Source organism: Notolabrus celidotus, chromosome 1, assembly GCF_009762535.1.
Source record: "Notolabrus celidotus isolate fNotCel1 chromosome 1, fNotCel1.pri, whole genome shotgun sequence".
Taxonomy (NCBI): Eukaryota; Metazoa; Chordata; class Actinopteri; order Labriformes; family Labridae; genus Notolabrus; species Notolabrus celidotus.
In genome coordinates, this window is record NC_048272.1 from 4,014,928 (window position 1) to 4,023,900 (window position 8,973).

Genomic DNA, 8,973 nt, shown 5'->3' on the forward strand with positions numbered 1-8,973 from the left:
CTTTATTTATAAAGCACCTTTCATACATAAAAACACGCAGCCCAAAGTGCTTCACAGAGTAACAGACAGTCAGAAAACAACAGCAATGGTAAAATTATAAAAAGCATGCTTAAGAAAGAAATACAGTCATGGCCAAAAGTTTTGAGAATGACACAAATATTACATTTTCACAAAGTCTGCTGCTTCAGGGTTTTTAGGTGTTTTTGTCAGATGTTTCTATGGTATAATGAAATACAATTAGAAGCATTTCATAAGTATCAAAAGCTTTTATTGAGAATTACACAGAATTCATGCAATAAGTCAATATTTGCAGTGTTGACCCTTCTTTTTCAAGACCTCTGCAATTCTCCCTGGCATGCTGTCAATCAACTTCTGGACCAAATCCTGACTGATGGCAGTCCATTCTTGCATAATCAATGCTTGGAGTTTGTCAGAATTTGTGGGATTTGATTGTCCACCCGCCTCTTGAGGATTGACCACAAGTTCTCAATGGGATTAAGATCTGGGGAGTTTCCTGGCCAAGGGCCCAAAATCTTAATGTTTTGTTCCCCGAGCCATTTTGTTATGACTTTTGCTTTATGGCAAGTTGCTCCATCATGCTGGAAAAGGCATTCTTCATCACCAAACTGCCCTTGGATGGTTGGGAGAGGTTGCTCTGGGAGGACGTTCTGGTACCATTCTTTATTCATGGCTGTGTTTTTAGGCAAGATTGTGAGAGAGCCCACTCCCTTGACCGAAAAGCAACCCCACACATGAATGGTCTCAGGATGCTTCACTGTTGGCAAGAGACAGGACTGATGGTAGCGCTCACCTCGTCTTCTCCGAACAAGCCTTCCTCCAGATGCCCCAAACAATCGGAAAGGGGATTCATCAGAGAAAATGACTTTACCCCAGTCCTCAGCAGTCCAGTCCCTGTACCTTCTGCAGAATATCAGTCTGTCCCTGATGTTTTTACTGGAGAGAAGTGGCTTCTTTGCTGCCCTCCTTGACACCAGGCCTTCCTCCAAAAGTCTTCGCCTCACTGTGCGTGCAGATGCACTCACACCTGCCTGCTGCCATTCCTGAGCAAGCTCTGCACTGGTGGTGGCCCGATCCCGCAGCTGTAACACCTTCAGGAGACGGTCCTGGCGCTCGCTGGACTTTCTTGGGCGCCCTGGAGCCTGTTTGGCAACAATTGAACCTCTCTCCTTGAAGTTCTTGATAATTCGATAGACGGTTGACTGAGGTGCAATCTTACTCCCTGCTATAAACTTCCCTGTTAGGCCCTTTTTGTGCAATGCAATGATGGCTGCATGTGTTTCCTTGCAGGTAACCATGGCTAACAGATGAGGAACAATGGTGTCATGCACCATCTTCCTTTTAAAGTTTCCAGTCACTCAATCATGACAGATTGATCGCCAGCCTTGTCCTCATCAACACCCACACCTGTGTTAATGTGTGTGACACCTGTGTGTCATTGAAATGATGTTAGCTGGTCCTTTTGTGGAAGGGCTGAAATGCAGTGGAAATGTGTTTTTGGTGATAAAGTTCATTTCAAGGCAAAGAGGGACTTTGCAATTAATTGCAGTTGAGCTGATCACTCCTCATAACATTCTGGAGTATATGCAAACTGCCATTACAAAAACTGAAACAGCAGACTTTGTGAAAATTAATAGTTGTGTCATTCTCAAAAACTTTTGGCCATGACTGTACTTAAAAAAGAAAATCAACTCAGTAAAATTAATAAAATAAGTAAGAGTGTAAAGAAAAGTTAAAAATAAGTTAGAGTTAATAAAATCAGATGAACACAAAATAAATAAGATAAATAAATCCATGTTAAAACAATGGTTTAGATAATAATTATTAAAATAATAATAAAATAATAATAGTAATAAAAGTAGTAGTGATGTGCGGATCGATACTGAAATATCAATACTTCCGATACCAGATCTTTATACTCTATTCTCGATTCTCAAATCAAAATATCAATACTTTTGATACTTCAGTCATTTGAGGCAATGTATATCATTAACAGGAACACAGTGGAAAGTCACTCAACCATTGAGATCTTGTCTAAATGATACGCGGTTGGTGGGAACTACTAGTTCTAGTTCTTAATAATGAAACACTAATTTATTGTAATGGTTTTATTATTTTACTTTTTTGCGTGTGTGTTTAAAACACCATTTTTACATATTTTGTATGATTGTGTCATCTGTTTGGTTTTTCTGTTGTTGTATTAGCTCGGCTATATTGTAAATGAGGCCGCTACCTTGATATACTTACGAGTTTAAAATAAATAAATAAATAAATCAGAAATACACTCCTTTTTTTAGATTTACCAGACACATTAGGTGTATTTGCACAAAGTATCGGTATGAGATCGGTATCGCCGAATTTTACTCAGCATCGGATCGGAAAGGAAATCGGTGGTATCGAACATCACTACTGCTTAGCTCTAGTAGTGCTCAGCCCCAGCTCTGCTCACAGCAGAACTTTGTTTTGATTGGTCAGCATGGTGGCCATGAGGCCAATCACATGTGAGGATATAGGTGAAGGGAGGCTGTGTATTGTGGCTTCATCTGTTCCTTCTGAGAGGGTTAGGGTTCTTCTCAAAGACAGGGCAAATACTCACTGAGAGGAGAAATCGGATCAGCCCATCCAAGCTGAGGCATCTGATTTTTCTCAATGCCAACCTGAGGACATTAATAATGTTTGCTCCAGTTTGGTTCTGGTTCTGTTTGCTTGAGTTTGGTTCTGGTTCTGTTTGCTTGAGCTTGGTTCTGGTTCTGGTTCTGTTTGCTTGAGTTTGGTTCTGGTTCTGTTTGCTTGAGTTTGGCTCTGGTTCTGTTTGCTTGAGTTTGGTTCTGGTTCTGTTAGCTTAACTTGGTTCTGGTTCTGTTTGCTTGACTTGGTTCTGGTTGAGTTTGGTTCGGTTCTGGTTCGGTTCTGGTTCGGTTCTGGTTCGGTTCTGGTTCGGTTCTGGTTCGGTTGTAGTTCTGGTTCGGTTGTAGTTCTGGTTCGGTTCTGGTCCGGTTCGGTTCTGGTCCGGTTCGGTTCGGTTCTAGTTAAGTTCTGGTTGCTTGAGTTTAATTGGTTCGGTTCTGGTTCGGTTCTGGTTCTGTTTGGTTCCGGTCCGGTTCTGGTTCTGGTTCGGTTCTGGTCCGGTTCGGTTCTGGTCCGGTTCGGTTCTGGTCCGGTTCGTTTCTAGTTCTGTTCTGGTTGCTTGAGTTTGGTTCGGTTCTGGTTCGGTTCTGGTTCGGTTCTGGTTCGGTTCTGGTTCTGGTTCTGTTTGCATGAGTATGGTTCTGGTTCTGTTTGCTTAAGTTTAGTTCTGGTTCAAACCCTAACCCTAGCCCTAACCCTAACCCTGACCCAAACCCGAACCCTAACCCTAACCCAAACCCGAACCCTAACCCTAATCCTAATCCTAACCCGAACCCTAACCCTAACCCAAACCCGAACCCTAACCCTAATCCTAATCCTAACCCTAATCCTAATCCTAACCCTAATCCTAATCCTAACCCTAACCCTATTCCTAACCCTAACCCAACCCTAACCCTAATCCTAACCCTAACCCTAATCCTAATCCTAACCCTAACCCAACCCTAACCCTAACCCTAACCCTAATCCTAACCCTAACCCTAATCCTAACCCTAACCCTAACCCTAACCCTAATCCTAACCCTAACCCTAACCCTAATCCTAACCCTAATCCTAACCCTAATCCTAACCCTAACCCTAATCCTAACCTTAACCCTAACCCTAACCCCACCCCTAACCCTAACCCTAACCCAAACACAACCCTAACCCTAATCCTTACCCTAACCCTAACCCTAACCCTAATCACAACCCTAACCCTAACCCTAATCACAACCCTAACCCTAATCCTAACCCTAATCCTAACCCTAATCCTAACCCTAACCCTAACCCTAACCCCACCCCTAACCCTAACCCTAACCCTAACCCTAATCACAACCCTAACCCTAACCCTAACCCTAATCACAACCCTAACCCTAACCCTAACCCTAATCCTAACCCTAATCCTAACCCTAACCCTAACCCTAACCCTAATCCTAACCCTAACCCTAACCCTAATCCTAACCCTAATCCTAACCCTAACCCTAATCCTAACCTTAACCCTAACCCTAACCCCACCCCTAACCCTAACCCTAACCCTAATCCTAACCCTAACCCTAATCCTAACCCTAACCCTAACCCTAACCCTAACCCTAACCCTAATCCTAACCCTAACCCTAATCACAACCCTAACCCTAACCCTAACCCTAATCCTAACCCTAACCCTAACCCTAATCCTAACCCTAACCCTAACCCTAACCCTAATCCTAACCCTAACCCTAATCCTAACCCTAATCCTTACCCTAATCACAACCCTAACCCTAACCCTAATCCTAACCCTAACCCTAACCCTAACCCTAACCCTAACCCCACCCCTAACCCTAACCCTAATCCTAACCCTAACATAACCCTAATCACAACCCTAACCCTAACCCTAATCCTAACCCGAACCCTATGCCTAATCCTAACCCTAACCCTAACCCCACCCCTTACCCTAACCCTAACCCGAACCCTAATCACAACCCTAACCCTAACCCTAATCCTAACCCTAATCCTAACCCTAACCCTAACCCTAACCCTAATCCTAACCCTAACCCTAACCCTAACCCTAATCCTAACCCTAACCCTAACCCTAATCCTAACCCTAATACTAACCCTAATCCTAACCCTAAGCCTAACCCCACCCCTAACCATAACCCTAACCCTAATCACAACCCTTACCCTAACCCTAACCCTAATCCTTACCCTAATCACAACCCTAACCCTAACCCTAATCCTAACCCTAACCCTAATCCTAACCCTAATCCTTACCCTAATCCTAACCCTAACCCTTACCCTAACCCTAATCCTAACCCTAATCCTAACCCTAATCCTAACTCTAACCCTAACCCCACCCCTAACCCTAACCCTAACCCTAATCCTAACCCTAACCCCACCCCTAACCCTAACCCTAACCCTAATCCTTACCCTAATCACAACCCTAACCCTAACCCCACCCCTAACCCTAACCCTAACCCTAATCCTTACCCTAATCCTAACCCTAACCCTTACCCTAACCCTAATCCTAACCCTAATCCTAACCCTAATCCTAACTCTAACCCTAATCCTAACCCTAATCCTAACTCTAACCCTAACCCTAACCCCAACCCTAACCCTAACCCTAACCCTAATCCTTACCCTAATCACAACCCTAATCCTAACCCTAACCCTAATCCTAACGCTGACCCTAACCCTAATCCTAACCCTAACCCTAATCCTAACCCTAATCCTAACTCTAACCCTAATCCTAACCCTAATCCTAACTCTAACCCTAACCCTAACCCCAACCCTAACCCTAACCCTAACCCTAATCCTTACCCTAATCACAACCCTAATCCTAACCCTAACCCTAATCCTAACCCTTACCCTCAACCTAATCCTAACCCTAACCCTAATCCTAACCCTAACCCTAACCCTAGGTTTAGGGTAAGAATGGTTTTGTAACAGAATAAATGCACAAAATTGGGCAATTATAATGCTTCTCATAATACACTGTACATAAAAGGGTTTTCAAAACAAACCATTATTTTTTCCAACGTTAAGGTAAAATATACGACTACAAAAGATCCTAAATTAAGAGCCGCTCGGGAGTCGAAAGAGCCGGCTCTTCTTTGGGAGCCGAGTTAAAAGAGCCGGCTCTCTGAAAAGAGCCGAACTTCTCATCACTAGTAGTGCTGGGTGTACCACACTTTTTCGCTTCTGACTGGTACCAGGAAGAGGGACCACATCAGCCCCGTCTTGGCTTCCCTCCACTGGCTTCCAATTGGCTTTAGAATTGATTTTAAGATTTTGCTTTTTGTTTTTAAAGCTCTGAATGGTCTGGCCCCTCCCCATATAACTGACCTCCTGAGCCCTTACAAAACCTCCAGGCCTCTGAGGTCTTCTGACACTGGCCTCCTGGCAGTTCCCCGGTCAAAATATAAACTGAAGGGCGACCGCGCTTTTAGTGTAAAGGCCCCGCATCTTTGGAACAGCCTCCCCTCCTCAATCAGGGCCGCTCCCCTCTGTCGACTCTTTTAAGACTCGCCTTAAAGCACACTTTTATTTTTTAGCATTTGAGTCCTCTAGCCCTGTATAGGTTCTCATTTCTAATGCTGTGCTTTCCTTGTCGTTTGTTTTTCTCTTTTTAAATGATTGCTTGCTTGGTCTCACATTGTGTTCTTTTATGTATTGTACAGCACTTTGGTCAGCTTCTGTTGTGTTTTAAAATGTGCTTTATAAATACATTTGACTTGACTTGACTTGACTATAATTCGATACGATACGATTACTTTTTTGGCAATTTATTCGATACCCGATAGGCCTACCTCAGTGATTTATTCTTTAATAAAATGCAATGCTTGAAAGACAACTCCCATGACATATACTGCTAATTTAAAAACTTTAATATGTAAATCCTTTGCTGGCCTTTTTTAAACAATGAAATCAACTTAGAAAAACACATAAATAATAAATAATCAACATCCTGCTGTGTGTGTGCTGGTGTGTGCTTGTGTGGGCGTGTGTGCTTGTGTGTATGTGTACATGCATGTGTGTGTGCGTGTGTGTTATTTTACGGGTTTTAAGGTATGCATTTTGACTTGTGTGATATTCTGTTATGTAGGTCCATGGTTTACCTGGTCCAGTTCCGGACATTCATGTGATTATGCTCCATGGCACTTCAATGCACTAACTTGCACTTTAGTATAACTTATTATGCTTTTGTGATGTATTATTGCTTTAATTGTCATTCTACCATGATTTACTGTTTTCATGAACTCTGTTTTGACCTGCCGGGGACAACGGATGAAAATTAGCCTTATGGCTAACTCTGGCATATTTACATTGATGCAAATGCTGAAATGTGCATTAATATGCACTGTCCCTTTAAATAAATAAAAATAGATAAATAAAAAATCCTCTATTTAAATAATCTGAGTGGAAAGCTTAAAACAGCCTCTTCATCATGACTACTGTTAAAATGCCACTGTGATCATGATTCAATTCAATTCAAAACCTTTATTTATTCTCGAAAAGACATTGAGGTTTCCCTCATTTACAATGTAGTTGAGATCACAGGCACATTAGAAACAGCAAACAAACACACACAATCAATCACAAAATAATATATTAATTAAAACATACAATTTTAGACACAGTGGTCGGAGATCAAAGTCTTAAATTCTGCAAAAGAGGGAATGGATGTCAGCTTTAAAATCTGTTGAAGGGCATTCCATGATTTAGGGGCATCAATTGAGAATGCTGATCGACCCAGTTCAGTGTTAACTCGGGGGACTTTCAAAATGAGCCAATCAGAAGAGCGAGTCCCGTAGGATCCATAATTCCATTCCAACAAGTTTATGAGGTAGGTGGGGAGCTTTCCAACCAGTGCTTTAAAAATATACAAAAAACAGTGTTTGTTCCTCCTTTGCTCAAGAGAGAGCCAACAAACCTTCTCATACAGGACACAGTGATGGGTGTCATATCTGTCACCAGTGATGAATCTGAGAGCAGTGGTAAACAGAGTCCAAGGGTTTAAGAGTTGAAGCTGCAGCATGTTTATAAATCACATCACCATAATCTAAAACAGATAAAAAATACTGCTTCAACAACTCTCATTCTACAAGACAAGCTGGATTTATTTCTGTATAAGAAACCAACTTTCTGTCTTAACTTGGTGGAAAGAGTGTTTATATGGCTTTTGAATGTGAGATTCTCATCAAGCCATATTGATGTCTCTGAATTTGTGGGTATCTGTATCAATAAGAACTACGCTTCCCATAAGGCCCTGTTGTGCTGCAAAGTTTCCATGTGGGTGTGGTATGCAAAAGAGAGCTCTTCGGCAGCTTGAAGGCCCATACCTACTGAGGTATTCAATGCAAATTCAATGTAGTGTCAAAGCTTTGGTTGAGTTATTTTTCTTCAGAAAATCTGTATTTTTTTTATATGCCATACAGCAAACCACCCTGCATACACATGTGGGACAATGTGACAATGTTGCTGCCGGTGCCAGTCCTCTTGTTTTGAATCTACATGAATATATCTGTGCATATATTTTAATAAAGCATGACAGCACTGGTATTTTGATGTCAACATTATTATTTTTTTAAAGTTATATTTTGGGGGCATTTTTTCCTTTATGGATAGGACAGCTGAAGAGAGACAGGAAACGTTGGGAGCAGAGAGAGGGGGAGGACAAGCAGCAAATGGTCGTGCCGGGAGTCAAACCGGCGACCTCTGCGACTCGGCCACCATCAAAATTTTACTCAGTACATTTTGAATGGAGGGGTGAAGAGGGAGAAATGGACAGAATTATTCATCCTGAAGACATTTCAAACTGAGGCTGCTAAGATCTCCTCAGAACTTGTACAGCAATATACCAGGACGAGGAAAACTATTAAAAAAAAGTCTTCAGACCAATTTTTGATTAAACAAGCATACAAAAAACAGTGTGTTGTTCACGGTCCAAATCAAGCTCTTCTATGCCAGTGTTCAAGTCATTTCTAAGGTATACTTCTGTAACACATTCGAGAGGTAAAACAGTAAAGCAGAAGTGTAGTATTTGTGCTTTAAATAGCAAAAGAAGTGTAGTAATGTGTCTAACAGTTGTTAAAACTTTGCCAGTGTGAGCTGTGCCAAGTTTGTGGAGTCCAGTCAAAACAGACCCTGTGGTGCACATCAAGTTAGTTGTGTGTTAATATGGAAGCCACAGATTCACTGGACTGTACTGTCTGTGTTTTGACAACGGCATGTTCAACACTTCAGGCTTTTCTTACACAATTTACTGAGTATTTACAGCAAAGGTATATATATTTTGGTTATGGTGACATTGTGTGTACTTTATGTTTCTTTCTGTGATATCTTAGTTCTGTGGGGTTTTTTGTTCCAGTGTCCTTGC